Here is a 12,354-nt window from a genome sequence, read left to right as displayed (position 1 = left end):
AACGAGGTTAAAGGACGAGCAATATGGAAAAAGTCGGAAATGAGTCTCCGGTAATAACGAGTGAGATCCAAAATTTTACGAATACAAGTCAGAGTAGTGAGGGTTTTCCGATTACTTGTGACTTCGATCTTTGCGAGATTTACTTTAATACCTTGACCACTAACAACATGGTTTTGAAAAATGGACTTCGTTTAACTAAAATTCACACTTGGAGAATTTGGCGTAGAGTTGCACTTTTCTCAAGAGCTCGAGCGTGAGACGGAGATGTCGTTCATTTTCTTCTTTACTTGAATTGAATAGGCTAGGACATCACCTATGGATATGATGACGGATTTGTCTAGGTAAGCTTACATACGCGATTCATAAGATCCATGAATACGGACGAAGCCTTAGTTACTGTACGACACTAAAAGAAATTCATAACTACCGTAACGAGTTCGGAAATTGGTTTTGGAGACATCTTCTCCCTCAACCCTCAATTGATGATAACCGGAATGGAGGTCGATTTTGGAATACACACGAGATCCTTGTAATTGATAAAGAGGTCATTGATACGGGGAAAAGGATATCGGTTCTTAACCAGAAATTATTTGATTTACGCTAATCTATACACATTCGTAGGGAAACATTTTCTTTTTAACAAATAGGTTTTGAGCTCCCTAGTTCTATAGGTTTCAAGTCAATTTCAAATTCCTTAGCCAAAAAGTTTAACGTACATCCCCTGATAAAGTTTGTCGGCACACAATAGTTTTCAGTTGGTGAGTTGAATGGCATAAGTAGTGTCTAGGGGAAGTGGTGGAGTGCAAAGAGTATGAGCCAAAGTCTTGGATACAAAGCATTGATCGACACTCGAATCGAATAAGCAAGAAAGATAAGAGTTATTGAGAAGAAATGTACCCGTGACTAGTTGTCATCTCGGGCTTCCTCGGCGTTAATGTTGAAAGCTCGACCGCGTGCATTGGGGTTGGCTTTCTTCTCTGGGCACGCATTCCTAAAATGACCCGGTTGGCCACATTCAAAGCAAACACCCGTTTTTGGTACATTGGGCCCCTTTTGAGCGACGGGAGCGGTATTCCTACAATCGTGGGCCACATGGCCACTTCTTTGACATTTCATGCAAAATGGTTTACCACATTCACTAAGATGATGTTTGTAGCACTTGTTACAATAAGGTAGGTATCCGGCATAACCTTTCTTGCCGTCAGAGGTGAAGGGCTTCTTGGTGAAGTTGTTGTTGTTGTTGCTCGATTAGGGGGCTTCCCACTTTCTTTTGTTGCCACCCGATTTATCCTCAGCCTTAGGTGCCGGCACTTCAATTTCGTCCACCGTTTCTATCAATTGGCGGGCCATCTTCAAAGTTTCTTGTAGGTTAGCAGGCTTGGATGACATCACTCCATGTTTGATGCTCTTAGGGAGACCATCCATGTAAAGTTCAACCCTTAGAGACTCGAGGTTCACGAGGTTTGGGCACTGATGTGCGTAGAGGTGTATACAAAATAGTTATATTTTTGCTACAAAATACTATTAAATACGATACAATTTTACACAAGATATTTATTTATTTATAGAATGGATATACCTAAACCTTGCTACAACACTTATAGGTAGTGTACCTAATCATACAGTAGTGTAGTTTTTAGTAAGTCTGGTTCGTCCACAGGGAACTCGCCAAGTTTAACGCTATATTTTTAAAAAATACAAACTATATATAAGTAGTATTATTATTATTATAAAAGGGGGTTTTTTTTACCGTTTAATGACCGGTTTGTCGATTTTAAAACTTTAGTCGCTGTTAAAACCTAATGTAAAATATTAAAAATAAATATAACTTAATTTAAAGCGTAAAATAAATGACAATAATTAAAGTGCGATAAATAAAATAACGGTAAATAAAATTGCGATAATTAAAAAGTACGATAATTAAAATGACAATAAATTGAAGTGCGATAATTAAAAGTGCAATTAAATATGAAATAAAGGAAATTAAATATGAAATAAAGGAATTATGCTTATTTAAACTTCCGTAATCATGATGTTCGACGTGTTGATTTTAGTTTATTACCATGGGTTAATTGTTCTTTGTCCTGGATTATTCGATATGTCCATACGGATTTGTCCATAATAGTCCATCAGTCATAATCATAAAGTGCGGAAGTCTTCGTCAAATTATTCTTATTCCCGAAGTCAAATATTCCAACTAATCGGGGATTCGAATTGTAACAAGGTCTTAATACTTTGTTTAATGAATACACCAGGTTATCGACTGCGTGTAATCCAAGGTTTTATTACTTTGTTAACAACTACACCAATTACCCTTGTATGTAATTCACCCCTGTTTCAACAAGTCTATTAACTATTAATCCAGTTCCGTGTCCGGTCAAATGAATAATTATTGGTATTTATAGATATCCCGCCCACCGTACTCAGTCAAGCGTATGTGGTTATATATAAATACGTCAAATTATAAGTCTATATATTAAATTAACGAGGTATCGTTTAGTTAATATAAAGCCCATTAATAGCCCATAGTCTAATTTCCACAAGTGTTGTTCTTTTATCCAAACCCCAATTATGGTCCAAAGCCCAATTATGGTCCAAAGCCCAATTACCCAATTTTAATATTTAGTCCAGCATCACGATTACTTCGGCATTAAATAAGCATAATAATAACTTAGCTACGAGACATTAATTTAAAAAGGTTGAACATAACTTACAATGATTAATAATAGCGTAGCGTTACACGGACAGAATTTCGACTTACACCCTTACAACATTCGCTAACATACCCTTATTATTATTAAAATTAAAATTAAAATTATAATTAATATATATATATATATATATATATATATATATATATATATATATATATATATATATATATATATATAGTATATATTAAATCTATAAAATGATGATGTCATAATTAAATAAAAATACTAGAATCACTTCTTTATTCTTCACACTTTGTACATCAGTGATTTCTATACGGCGTTATGAACAATGGTAGTAACGATGTGGTTTACAGTCCCACATGACTATGAAAAATTAGATCCTTTAGGAAATTAGATCTTTATGAAAACATTTGATCTTTTTGAAAATTCAATCTAGCTTTTACCCTAGATAAGTTTTCCGGAATAACCCTTCACCGGTGTTTGCAAAATGTTTTTGTGGGTTTGGTGGGTTTCAGATTTGAAAATTTTAGCTCAAAACTTGCGGTTTTGTGTCACCCACTTTCTAACCTTGTATTGGGAAAGCAACACGTCCAGTTTATTTTCTCCGTATATTACCTTTCGGTAAACTACCGTCCGGTTGTAAAGGAAAGCGTTGAACAAGCAACTGTTAAGGCAATGTTCCCTGACATGCTTTTAATTATGGTCTATATCGTGTCGGATGCAATTACTATCCTTTGTAGGAGCAAGAGTAAAGCTCACTCTATAATTTTTTGGTCTGGCACAAGGTCCTGTCTTTGACCATGCTATGCAACCACCGTTCTTACGGTTGACACCCGATTTGGTTCAGGTGACCTAATGAATTCCAGATAAATTCCTAGGATTTTACGTTCAATGGTAATGAACGCATTAAAAATGGGTTTTCAGAAAATAAATCGGTTTGTAATTTTGATCAAAATATTTTCTCGTTCAAGCTCGAGTTTAGATATCATTGAATTCCATGAGTTTGTAATTCTCAATATTTAAAAGTCAATCTCTAGGATTGAGTAATATCAGTCTTAAAAGCTGATTTTTGATCTTTAAGGAGATTATCCTTTCTGGGGATCTGATTCATTAGTCTTATCAAGCTAATTTGCACGGTGCCCTCCCTATTTTACGAGACAGATCCTCTCATGATTAGGATAAGTCTGACCACTTGGCGACCCTGTTTGATGCTGAGGTCCGTGGATTTCCAGCTGATTTTCGAGAAAACTTTTCAAGGTTTTTCGTAGACTCTACAACTGGTCTGGACGACAACTTCCTGACCTAAATCAAGAAGCGCGTGTCTTTTTCGGAAGACTTTACTTCCTTTTAATGATGGAATTGATTCATCGTGTAGATCCATCTTTCTTTCAAATATCTTACAATTTACCGGGTAAAACGGTTAATTTTGTCCAAAACAAAAGTATCTTCAATTATTTGTACAAAAATATGTGATATATATTTTAAATAACTTGGTAAATTTTTCCCACACTTGGCTTTTATTTTCCTTTCTTTGCCTTTTTATTGTCCTCTATTCCATTTTAAATGAATTCTAACATTTTGGGTTGTTTCTCAATTTATGTCCTTTCCGAGGTAACAATAATTTCGGTGTTAACACCTAGTTTTATCGTTCATAAATATGTATAAACATGATTTTGAATTCATTTAATTGAAAATTTTGAAAATTTTACTAGAATTGGGTAGTTAGTATATAAGACTAGGGTTGTTCTTTATTATCAGAGAGCACTAGATTCTAATACAACTACTGCGTTACTAGTATTTTTAATGGTAACCAAGTGTTTAAATTATTTTTTTTTTTAAAATCCGAAAGAATTTAACCCTTCCCACACTTAAGATCTTGCAATGCCCTCATTTGCAAGAAATCAGTAACATTTTAAATTATTGAGGGTGATTAGCGTAGAAAAACGATTAAATTTTACCAAAGTTTCCAAACATATTGGCGTTTGTTTGTTGAATGATAAATGGTGCACATCATTTGTTCATTCTGTCTTGTTGTTACATCACATTTGTTTTTCATTTTGTCGTCAAAATTAGTAGCTTTTGCTGAACTTAATGCCAGTCTTTGAAAATGCGCTGTTTTACCCTGTTGTATACAATTGACAATATACATACATACAAATATAAACATGCATGGTAATTTGAAATGGGACTTAAAATCACACTTTCAAATCAAATATGAAATATTAGTACAACATAATAAAAATATTAAATATTACATAAAAGTATCAATATTTGTATGCTTAAACATAAATAAATAAAAATAATAAAAAGATAAAATTCATAAAAATCACCAATGGAACTATATCAATCTGGATAGGGGTTCCAGTTCATGTCATCGATCGGGTTCCATGTTTGGTGATAGGTGTACTGGTAGGCCTGGTTAGGGTCGTAGAGAGTATATGGTGGTCTCATCTCGGGCTGGTGTGGAGGATAGTAAGCAGGTCGGGTCGGTACGTAGTGATCCTGAGGTGATAGCCGACTCATGATCTGACGCTGATGATTTGATAGTGCTTCAAATGAACATATATTTAGTAGCAATATCCTCCCAATATGTAAATTATCTAGTTGTAATTGTCCTATTTTAAATTGTAATTGTTTAAATAAATAAGTGCGAAGACAAAAGGCGAAAACGAAGATTTGAAGACACAAACGTCCAAAAAGCTCAAATGTACAAGATACAATTCAAAAGGTTCAATTTATTGATGAAAAACGTCTAAAAATGACAAGAGTACAAGTTACAAAATGCAAAGTACAAGATATTAAATTGTACGCAAGGACGTTCGAAAAATCAGAACCGGGACATGAATCAACTCTCAACGCGCGACGCAACGGTGCAAAAATTACAAGTCAACTATGCACATAAATAAAATATAATATATAAATAATTCTTAAAAATTATATATATTATATTATTATTTAATAACATCGATAAGCAAAGATCCAAAATGATGTGAGCTGGAAAATCAAACTCCACGACTCGCGGAGTTTGAAGGCCAAAAACTCCACGACTCACGGAGCAGCCAGATTCCAAAATGCCTATAAAAGGCCACGAGCTTCTGCAGTTTAAAAAAAATATATATATATACATAATAATAATAATACTCCGTAGTATAATATAAATAAATATATAATATATATAATATATATATATATATATATATATATATATATATATATATATATATATATATATATATATATATATATATATATATATATAGTGTTATATTAGATTAGTTTGGGTTATGTAAAAGTTATTTTTACGGGTTTTAAAGTCGGAGCTCTGTCCGTGTACTACTACGCGATAAATAATCAATGTAAGCTATGTTCTCATTTTTAAATTAATGTCTCGTACTTAAGTTATTATTATTATGCTTATTTGAGCCGAAGTAATTATGATGTTGAGCTAAATATTAAAGATGGGGTAATTGGGTTTTGTACCATAATTGGGGTTTTGACAAAAGAACGACACTTATGGAAATTAAACTATGGGCTATTAATGGGCTTTATATTAAATTAACGATACCTAGTTAATTTAATATAAAGGTTATGATTTGACGTATCTATATATAACCACATACGCTTAATCGGACACGATGGGCGGGATATTTATAAGTACGAATTATTGTTCATTTGACCGGACACTGGGATGGATTAATAGTCAATGGACTCATTAAAACAGGGGTGGATTAAATTCAAGGGTAATTGGTGTAATTGTTAACAAAGTATTAAAACCTTGGTTTACACACAGTCGATAACCTGGTGTATTCATTAAGCAAAGTATTAAGACCTTGTTACAGTTCGAATCCCCAGTTAGTTGGAATATTTGACTTAGGGTATATGGTTAAATTTGCTGAGCAGTTTATAATTATGACCGATGAACTATTATGGACAAAAACCAGATAGATTTCAAATACATCCAGGACAAAGGACAATTAACCCATGGGTATAAAACTAAAATCAACACGTCAACCATCATGGTTACGAAAGTTTAAATAAGCATAATATATTTTATTTCATATTTCCTCGTACTTTTATTTATTGTCATTTTAATTATTGTTATTTATTTTATCGTTATTTAAATATCGTCATTTACTATACGCTTCGCTTAAAATATAAAATCGACAAACCAGTCATTGAACGGTAAACCCCTTTTATAATAATAATAATTGTAATATATAATTATATATATTTTGTACAAGTATAGTTATTTAAAATATAGTGTTTAATAAGCCCGCTCCCTGTGGAACGAACCGGACTTCCTAAAAACTATACTACTCTACGATTAGGTACACTGCCTATAGTGTTGTAGCAAGGTTTAGGTATATCCCATTTGTAAATAAATAATTAAAACTTGTATAAAATTGTAGCATATTTAATAGTATTTCCTAGTAAAAATATAAACTATTTCGTACCCCCACGCTACGACATCAAGTTTTTAGCGCCGCTGCCAGGGATTCGGCGAAACGCTATATTTTTAATTTATTTTTCTATAAATATATTTATATATCATTTTAGAAAAACAATATAAAATTAAAAAAAAAACGTCTTTCAAACTCCACGACTCGCGGAGTTTGCAAGCTTAAAACTCCACGACTCGCGGAGCCACCCTGACAGGCGCACCCAGGAACCCTACTTCGTATTAATTACGGATTATATTAATTATTATTATTTTTTAAAAACCCTAAATTAGTTTAATTAATTTATTATCTAGTTTTAGTTTTAATTAATTAGTTTTAATTAATTATATTTAGTTTTATTATATATAAAAATTAATACTTTTATAAAATAAATATGAAAATAATATTTTTATAAAAATAAGTAATTTTATCACTTTTTATTTTTATATTTTGTATCCTTTTATTTAGTGTAATCGTAATATTTTTATCGTTCGTAGTTAATTTTAAATTTAGTTTTGCCATAACTTATTTTTATTTTTAGATTTTTAGGCTTTGCCGTAAAATCTCTTAAGTGCTATTTCTTTAGACTAAGATTTAGGTGCTTAGAATTTTGCGACGATTTTAAAATTTTAGTGCCTTTTAAGTCACGACGCGCTACTTTCTTATTTTTATTTCTCGATATTTTTCGACGCGCTTCTTTTTCTTTCTTATTTCTCGCCACGCTAGTTTTAGGACTTAGAAATTTTCTCTACTTCTTCTCTAATAATTCCAAATGAAAAATTATTTTAAGTGGTTAAATTGATAGACATCCAAATTTTCTGCTTCGTAGTAATAGTTGGATTTGTTAGTGGCTGAGTTGTGAGCTTCCGATTTAAAGGGTTCTGGCTCCCTGCTGCATCTATTGGCTATTCGAAACGTGGGCAAAAGCAGAAAAGTCTATTAATTTGATAACTTATATAATTTTTATATTTATAACTAATAGGATAATTAAAATTTGGTAATAAGCGCATTATGAAAAGTCTCAAAGATATTTTGGAAACTCTTTACGACATACGAAATCAATACTCTCAATCGAGTGTTGATGACAATTCGATCGGTCAATCTTGGATCACGAATGACGAAACAATAACTGGTTGTGAAATCTGTGGAGATTATCACTCAACATGGGAATGTTATTATTACGTTCCTATGGAAAATTACGCACCCACGGAACCTGAATGGAATGATTATGAAGGATACAATTCAAATTGGGATTATTCCCAAGAATATTTCCAAACTCAACAACCAGTAGACGAGGAAAATTACGTGTCTGAAAATTTATTAGACAATATGAAAATTAAACTCGAAGAACTCAATGCTCAAAATGAACAAATGAGAGAGTTTGTAAACCGGCAAGTTGAAACTCTATCAGACTACACACCTGTTGATCTGAGGAGTATTGTACAAGAAAATCTTATATCATCGAATTTTGATGAATTCGAGAGCTCCGAAATCACCAACTATCCCGATGATACTTTTTATTCAGTCTTACCAATTTCACAACATATCGACACATTAGCCTCTACCGACGAAATCATCGATCCATCAATGGATGAAGAAGAAGTAAGGGTGACAAATTGGTACTCATGGGAAAACGATAACGTTGAAAATTTTACCCCCGAGACCAAAATGGAGGGACTGATAAGGACCGTTAATGAAGAAGAATTTACTTCGATCCCGAAATTCACTATTCAACAACCTTCCAACCCAATATTCTCAATAGACGAGTCATCTACCGAAAATGAACTACGAGCTGTAATAGATAATGACACCTCGGATTTCACCCAATTGGGTAATAGAGGTGAAAACTTTGATCCCGAGAATAAACGGAAGGAAATGTTAGGAATTGTCCACCCTATAGAAATATGTATGTCGGTGTATATCGATCCATTTGACCAAGAACCAGAAAAGAGACATATCCATTTACTAAAAGCTACACTTAAAAAAGAATTAAGTAGTGACGATCGGGTGGGTCTAAACTTTAAACCCATTGATATAATATATACCACCCAAGATGTAAATAACTGGCTCACTATTTTAATTCTTGGAAATTATTCTACCTACTTCATATGTCGTCAGCTAAGTGTGGGGAAGTCTAACCCCACTTAACGTTAAATTAGGGGTTCGGGTTAGTGCATAACTCGTTAAAAAAATGCACGATTAGGGTAAAAGACGCATTTTCAAAGATTAGCAAACAGTTCAGAAAAGCAACCATTTTTGAAGAAAAACATGTGTGATAAAACAATAAAAGGAATGAACGATGAGGCGCGCCATCTATCATTCGACGAGCTTTGTAATTACAAACTGGGTATTTTCAATCATTTTTCTACACTTATCACCCTCATGAATTTATAATTAGAGTCTAATTTCATGCAAATGAGGGCATTGCATGATCTCAAGTGTGGGGAAGGGTTATAAATTCTCTCGGGTTTATACTTGGTTTATTTACCAAATTTTATGAAAATTTGAAAAATTTTCAACTAAATGAATTTAAAATCATGTTTATATATATTTATGAACGGTGAAAACTAGGTGTTAATACCGAAATTATCGTTACCTCGGAAAGGACATAAATTGAGAAACACCCTAAAACGCTTGAATTCATTTAAAATGGAATAAAGGAGAATAAAAAGGCAAAGAAAGAAACTAAGTGTGGGGAGAATGTACCTAGTTATTCAATTAAAAACTATCTAGCACATGTTTCCGTAAAGTTATTGCAGGTGCTTTTATTTTGGACTAAATTAACTATTTTACCCGATGAAAGAGAAGAAAAGATGGATCTACACGATGAATAAATTCCATCATTAAAAGGAAATAAAGTCTTCCGAAAAAGACACGCGCTTCTTGATTTAGATCAAGAAGTTGACGTCCAGACCAGCTGTAGGTTGACGAAAAATCTAGAAAAGTCATCACTAAAATCAGCAGGAAATCCACGGACCTCACATCAAACAGGGTCGCCAAGTGGTCAGATTTATCCTAACCATGAGAAGGATTTATCTCGTACAATGGGGGGGGGCACCGTGCAAATTAGCTTGATAAGACTAATAAATCAGATCACCAGAAAGGATAATCTCCTTAAAGATTAAAAATCAGCTTTTAAGACTGATATTACTCAATCCTTGAGATTGACCTTAAAGATTGAGAATTACAAACTCATGGAATTCAATGATATCTAAACTCGAGCTTGAACGAGAAAATATTTTGATCAAAATTACAAACCGATTTGTTTTCCGAAAACCCATTTTCAATGTGTTCATTACCATTGAAAGTAAAATCCTAGGAATTCACCTGGAATTCATTAGGTCACCTGAACCAAATCGGGTGTCAACCGTAAGAACGGTGGTTGCATAGCATGGTCAAAGACAGGACCTTGTACCAGACCAAAAAATTATAAAGGTGAGCTTTACTATTGCTCCTACCAAGGATAGTAATTGCGTCTGACACGTTTATAGACCATAATCAAAAGCAAGTCACGGGACATTGCCTTAACAGTTGCTTGTTCATCGCTTTCCTTTACAACCGGACGTTAGTTTATCGAAAGGTAATATACGGGACAAGTGAACTGGACGTGTTGCTTTCCTAATACAAGGTTAGCAAGTGGGTAACACAAAACCACAAGTGTTGAGCTAAAATTTTCAAATCTGAAACCCACACAACCCACAAAAATATTTTGCAAACACCGATGAAGGGTTATTCCGGAAAACTTATCTAGGGTAAAAGCTAGAATGAATTTTCAAAAGATCAAATGTTTTCATAAAGATCCAATTTCCTAAAGGATCTAAATTTTTATAGTCATGTGAGACTGTAAACCACATCGTTACTACCATTGTTCATACCACCATCTCAAAATCACTGATGTATAAAGTGTGAAGAATAAAGAAGTGATTCGTGTGATGTATTATATTATTTCAAGTTATGTATTGCTTGAGGACAAGAAACGTTCAAGTGTGGGGATATTTGATAGTGCTCTAAATGAACATATATTTAGTAGCAATATCCTCCCAATATGTAAATTATCTAGTTGTAATTGTCCTATTTTAAATTGTAATTGTTTAAATAAATAAGTGCGAAGACAAAAGGCTTAAACGAAGATTTGAAGACACAAACGTCCAAAAAGCTCAAATGTACAAGATACAATTCAAAAGGTTCAATTTATTGATGAAAAACGTCTAAAAATGACAAGAGTACAAGTTACAAAACGCAAAGTACAAGATATTAAATTGTACGCAAGGACGTTCGAAAAATCGGAACCGGGACATGAGTCAACTCTCAACGCGTGACGCAACGGTGCAAAAATTACAAGTAAACTATGCACATAAATAAAATATAATATATAAATAATTCTTAAAAATTATATATATATATATATATATATATATATATATATATATATATATATATATATATATATATATATATATATATATATATATATATATATATATATTATTTAATAACGTCGACAAGCAAAGATCCAAAATGATGTGAGCTGGAAAATCAAACTCCACGACTCGCGGAGTTTGAAGGCCAAAAACTCCACGACTCGCGGAGCAGCCAGATTCCAAAATACCTATAAAAGGCCACGAGCTTCTGCAGTTTAAAAAAATATATATATACATAATAATAATAATACTCCGTAGTATAATATAAATAAATATATATATATAATATATATATATATATATATATATATATATATATATATATATATATATAGTATAGATTAGTGTTATATTAGATTAGTTTGGGTTATGTAAAAGTTATTTTTACGGGTTTTAAAGTCGGAGCTCTGTCCGTGTACTACTACGCGATAAATAATCAATGTAAGCTATGTTCTCCTTTTTAAATTAATGTCTCGTACTTAAGTTATTATTATGCTTATTTGAGCCGAAGTAATCATGATATTGAGCTAAATATTAAAGACGGGGTAATTGGGTTTTGTACCATAATTGGGGTTTGGACAAAAGAACGACACTTGTGGAAATTAAACTATGGGCTATTAATGGGCTTTATATTAAATTAACGATACCTCGTTAATTTAATATAAAGGTTATGATTTGACGTATCTATATATAACCACATACGCTTAATCGGACACGATGGGCGGGATATTTATAAGTACGAATTATTGTTCATTTGACCAGACACGGGGATGGCTTAATAGTCAATGGACTCATTAAAACAGGGGTGGATTACATTCA

This window comes from Rutidosis leptorrhynchoides, chromosome 6, assembly GCF_046630445.1.
Source record: "Rutidosis leptorrhynchoides isolate AG116_Rl617_1_P2 chromosome 6, CSIRO_AGI_Rlap_v1, whole genome shotgun sequence".
NCBI lineage: Eukaryota > Viridiplantae > Streptophyta > Magnoliopsida > Asterales > Asteraceae > Rutidosis > Rutidosis leptorrhynchoides.
Note: the sequence above shows the minus strand (reverse complement) of the source record.